This window comes from Sebastes fasciatus, chromosome 22 (assembly GCF_043250625.1).
Source record: "Sebastes fasciatus isolate fSebFas1 chromosome 22, fSebFas1.pri, whole genome shotgun sequence".
Classification (NCBI taxonomy): Eukaryota; Metazoa; Chordata; class Actinopteri; order Perciformes; family Sebastidae; genus Sebastes; species Sebastes fasciatus.
This window is the reverse complement of record NC_133816.1, coordinates 8,957,365-8,963,364: the sequence shown is the minus strand read 5'-3', so window position 1 is coordinate 8,963,364 and position 6,000 is coordinate 8,957,365.

Sequence of the window (6,000 nt, the reverse complement as noted above, 5' to 3'; positions counted from 1 at the left end):
TTAAACCAATTGAATGCTGTCAAAATACTCCTCCCGTCGCACGGATACCATAAAAAGAATATAATTTCCATGTGCTTCTTTTAATAAAAGCAGCAGATAATGGAGGCTTCATAATCTCCTTGAATGGCCGTATCAGGCCTTATCAGCCCCCATGTAAATGATATTTGCATCCACATTGCTGTCAGAGATGGTGCGATAACTTCCCAGACTGGGGGATGTTGCTATGGGAACATGACTCATCACAAGTCCGTCCTGCTTTACCTGTGGCAGCTGCACAGTACTCATGAAAGCTATTTCATGCTCCTTTTGTTTGCCAACCAGCAGTGCCGAGTCTCAATTTTCAATAACATCTCAGAGCAGATGTCAGGGAAGACACAGTGACACACACAGAGCTACTAAAAAGGTTGTTTCTTTTTTTAATGCACAGGAGGTACTGTATATTTAGGAGCACTTTTTATGTGAGGCTGTGATTGAATGAAAATCAGTCAATCACAGCCTCACATAAAAAGTCACATTAAACCCTGATTGTGTGAGGACGACATTGCATGTGGTTGCTGTATGTATCGATGCTAATTCACATGAAAATCATATGAGAACTCGTTGACCTTAATGTGGTGCGTTATAGATGCAAATGGAGGCTTTAGTGTATTATGATAATAAAACTCATAAACTGTCCTCATATTGATCCTAAATACAGTTTATCAATGTGCAGGAGGGAGTATTTTTTTGTTTGAATGTAGTTTGCACTCGTGTTATACTAAATACAGTGGGAGTGAATGGGCCGCCATAGATTTTAATGCATTATCTAACTCATAATAACTTATAACTTATACTGTACATGTCATCGTAACAGCTTAAGTACAGTTAATCAGTGGGTGATAGAGAGCATTTTGAAATGTGGGTGAAGTTTGTACTGTATACAGTTGTTGAGTTATAAATACAATGGGAGTGAATGGGCCACCACAGATTTTACTGCATTATCTAACTCAAAATAACTCATAACCTATACATGTCACCATAATCAGCTTAAGAACAGTTAATCAGTGTTTAATAAAGAGCATTTTTAAATTAGGGTCAAGTTTGTACTGTATACAGTTGTTGGGTTGTAAATACAATGGGAGTGAATGGGCCTCCATAGACTTTAATGCATTCTCTAACTTACAATAACTCATAACCTATACATGTCATCATAACGAGCTTAAATACAGTTGATCAGTGTGTGATAGAGAACATTACAAAATTCGAGTGAAGTTTGTATTGTATACAGTTGTTGAGTTAGAAATACAATGGGAGTGAATGGGCCTCCATAGACTTTAATGCATTATTTAACTTACAATAACTCAAAACCTATACATGTCATCATAACGAGCTTAAATACAGTTGATCGGTGTGTGATAGAGAGCATTACGAAATTTGGGTGAAGTTTGTATTGTATACAGTTAGTTGAGTTATAAACACAATGGAAGTGAATGGGCTGCCATAGACATTAATGCATGCAAAACATTAAAAAATTTATTAAATATGCAAATGTATGCAAATACTACTACTAATACAGAAGAAGAAGAAGAATCATGCATGACAACATGATTCACCTTAAATGTGAGGTGAGATAAACAGGGTTTAATCTCATATTTTTAGTTGCCAGTCTTTTCTAATTGTGCGTCATATAACACACACACACACACACACACACACACACACACACACACACACACACACACACACACACACACACACACAGCGTAAAGTGTGCGGCAGATGTTTGAGCCCAGTTTTGTCTCTGTGTGGTGCTTCAGGTCTGTTGTCACACACTGAGATGTGTGGAGGAGGCCATCTGTCACACCACTACTAACCCTGTAAACAGAATCCTGAGCTGTCATTCACGACGGGCCCACGTCTTTTCATCCTCACTGGTTACCGGGAAAATATATATCCGCAATAAAAACAAAATATAACTCAGGCAGTATGTCTGTTTTGGAATATGTCTTCATTATGATGTGCAAGCTGGGAGACTTCAGGTGGGGCTTGTTGTTGTAAGATGGATTGGTTGCTGCTGTTGACTGTTTTTCACAAATATCACTAAGATCAGATATTGATCTGTACATGATGGATCATTGGGGTATGAGTATGAGCTCAGCACGTTCGAAAGGTTAATGACTTCTGACCTTGTTTCTAACCCTTAGTGTATCTCAATCCTTATACTGACTCAATATGAGCTGACCTGGTCAACATGAACACAGTCTCACATAATTGGTTCCTTTCACAACCTGCTTGCAGTGACATTATTTTTACCTTGATTATTTTACCCTCTGATTCCTGTATGTTTTGTGTCTTTTGTGTCTGTGTTTAGGTATGTTTTTAGTTGTGATGTTATCTGTCCCTTCTTACTTTCTGTCCATCTTGACCCTGTCTGGTTAAATAAAGGATAAATAATTACAAAAAAGTAGATAACATTATATTTATGTGAGAATCTAGACAGACTGTATTAGTGTCCTTAATATTATAAGTAAAATCTCTTTTGAAAACGAAATGTCAGCGCAATATTTGAAGTTGCTGATGTATAATTAACATGAAGCATCACATTTAACTTTTAGTGCTATCACTATATTCACTGTGAATACGAAGATATCACATGTTTGCAAAGCTATTTATATGCAAGCTGACGAAGTGTGTGCTGAATTAGGAACATACTGGTGGTTTTTGCATGTTTTAGTTCATTTTCCAAAGCATTACGAATAGATTTTAGTGGTTAATTAATGTCAATATAATATGAAAATGAACTTGCAGAGTAGTGGAACTTGCTTGAAATAGATGATCCATCACATTTAGCTACCTTTATTATTTTAGTAAAGTTGTGTTATCCAAAACATTGTAATGTAGTTGCAAGCAGAAACTATTCTTAGCGGTGTAATTTTATATTTCTTATTGTCCACAAACCCACCATCAGTGCGACGGTCCTTTTGTCAATACTTTGGCACCCAGCTCCAAAGCCCATTTTGTTCCGACTTTAGAAGTAAGTCTTAAAAAAACATATCGCAAATATAGTTTCATTTTTCTTTTACACAAAGTCCACACTTGCTTTGTGTATCTTAGTTATTATTTCTCCGCGCTGGTGACAGGCATTATGTTTTTGGGTTGTCCGTCCGTACGTATGTATCATTATCGTGAACGCAATATCTCTGGAACACCTGGAGCAAATTGACTTCACATTTGTCACAAACGTCCACTTGGACTCAAGGATCAACTGATTTGATTTTGGTGGTCAAAGGTCAAGGTCACTGTGACCTCTCAAAACACGTTTTTGGCCATAACTCAAGAATTCATATGCTAATTATGACAATTTAACACAAATGTCTAACAGGATAAAATGATGAAGTGATGGCATTTTGGACAGACATGGACTTCAACTTGACTGGTTGGCGAAGGGATACAAACATGAGGTGGTAATTCTAGTTTAGAAATATTATGAATTGCATTATCACCCAATTTTGCTGTCACCCAATAATAACATAACTTATAAATACAGGAAGAAGTCAAACTAAACTAGGATTGACCAAAAAATATACATCAGTTCAGTTGGAAAATGGTTTGACAGTAACACAAATGACACACAATCAGTAGTAAATGGGCTACAATATGCAAAATAACTAGTGTAATCTATGAATGATTTAGTGGTTGAATAGCTCATGATAGAGTAGTAAGGATCTGTGCACTGCTTCAGAGTCTTTATTACACAAAGCTGTCCAAAGGCATCATGTTACCCACTACTGTATCTTGTGTTGTGACTCCGAGACAACCGCCAAGTTACCTAATGCATGACCTGAGACCTTCCTGGCCTCAGGCTGTACTGACCCTCAGGACACTGTAAAGGCAACGCAACGCAGGTACAAGCTCCAAGTGACATCCCAGGTACCTGGAGGGCCGCGGGGGCATTTCGCTACTGTGCTGAGATCACACTTTTCTTTCTGAACATCTGTCTCTTGCTGCCCGAAGGTGATCAGGATGTTGGTTTGTATGAAGGTCAGATGCTGTTATGTAAGATCATTGGTTAGAATGGACAGTTGAAAGCTTTCAGAGGAATCTTTGTTATGATGTTGAGGTCGTGAGGTGGCCACAAAGATCCATTTTGCTCTCAGTGTGCTCTGTTCCAGTCTCGTTCTCCCTGCAAAAACACCACATTTATTGTGTTGCTCTGTTTGTGCACACTGTACTCTCCTCAAGATTTAATTTGATCTAACAATCTGAGCCTGCTAGGACTGCAACTAACCATTATTTTCATTGTCGAGTACAACAGGACATTTTCAAATTGCTTATTTTAGCCAACCAACAGTCTAAAACTAAAGATATTCTGTTTACAATCATATAGAGCAACGCTGTAAATCCTCACATTTGAGAAGCTGGCGAATGATTGGCATTTTTCTTTGGTAATAACTTACAGTTTTCGTTGATGAACTAAGACAATGGTTCCCTGCCAAAACAAACACAAGACTTTCATCCAGGAGACCGCTGTTTGTGTACCGTGCGTTAAGTTTCACTTTCACTTTATCAGCTGTCAAATCACATTTTCACTGTACAAATGCAGTAATTTTAAGCCCAACCATGTTGTTTTCTCCTAAACCTAACTATAGCGGTTTTATTGCCTGAACCTAAGCAAGTATTTTTGTTTAATTCACAAAATGAATCACGTGTTTACTGTAACCGAAAATTGACGGCGAGGGGTCTGACAAAGCATCAGTATATGACGAGTTGGGATGAGAACATGTTGAATGTTGGTCTGACATTAAAGGAACAGTGTGTAGCATTTTGGGGGGCTCTATTGGCAGAAATGGAATATGTTATTATTAAGTATGTTTTCATTAGTGTATAACCACCTGAAACTAAGAATTGTTGTGTTTTCGTTAGCTTAGAATGAGCCCTTCACATATAGGGAGCGGGTCCTCTTCATGGAGTCCGCCATGTTGCTGCGCCATGTTTCTACAGTAGCCCAGAACGGACAAACCAAACACTGTCTCTAGAGAGAGCCTTTCATGTTTTCACGTTACCTGAAGGCCACCGTAGTTCTCTGACACACTTGTGAAACTGCGGAAACGTGAGCCGCAGAGTGCAAAACCATGGTACCATCAGCCACTGTCTGACTCTGCCGTCTGACTTCCGTTGCTCCTAAAGTAGTGTTATTATGGTAAGGATGGCCTCTGAGCGAGGTGAACGGCGTTACCGCAGTTTTGCACACGGCGGCTCACGTTACCGCAGTCTTGGAAAGGGAGGAGTGAGCGGATGGGTACTCTGTTGGTTGCAATCTGCAACCACACCATTAGATGCTGCCAAATCCTACACACTGCACCTTTAAATACAAATGTAATATGATTTTTGGCTACCTTTCACTATTTTCGGGACATGTTATGAACAGATAAGTCAAAATAACCGTTAGTTGCATCCCTAATGTGAATTGGTGGGGCATCTTACGATCACATTTAGGGCATTTATTCCAGCTATACTGCGCATCTCTGGCTCTTACCTCTAAAGATCTGCTTCCTTACTTTCCCTCTGTGTTTGACTCTGACTCATAATGAATTGGCATATTTTACCCAAACTCAGAGGTCCTTGAGGCATTTTAGATGGAAACCTAAAACTGCGGCGGCTGATTACTCAACACACATAAAAGCATCCCCTAAAAGCAATCTCATTTGCCGTTCTGATGCTGCTTCGCTCTGATACCTCGGTTAGGTAACACACCGGCGCTGAGAGTTATATTGGAGGTGACACCCCATCACGCCTATAAATAGCTTTGCACGTGTCCCCCGGGGCCCCAGCTGTAGCTTTCTCCCAGGCATTTGATCACTTAATTGTAGGGGACTGACATCATCACCCACTGCTGCTTTGTCTCTCTGACTTTCTGACTCCTAAACACACACTGGCACACATTGCACACCTTCCATAGCTTCGCAGTATGTGAGACTTTCATCAGCTGCTGTGAATATGATGCTTTAAAGAGGCAGTCAC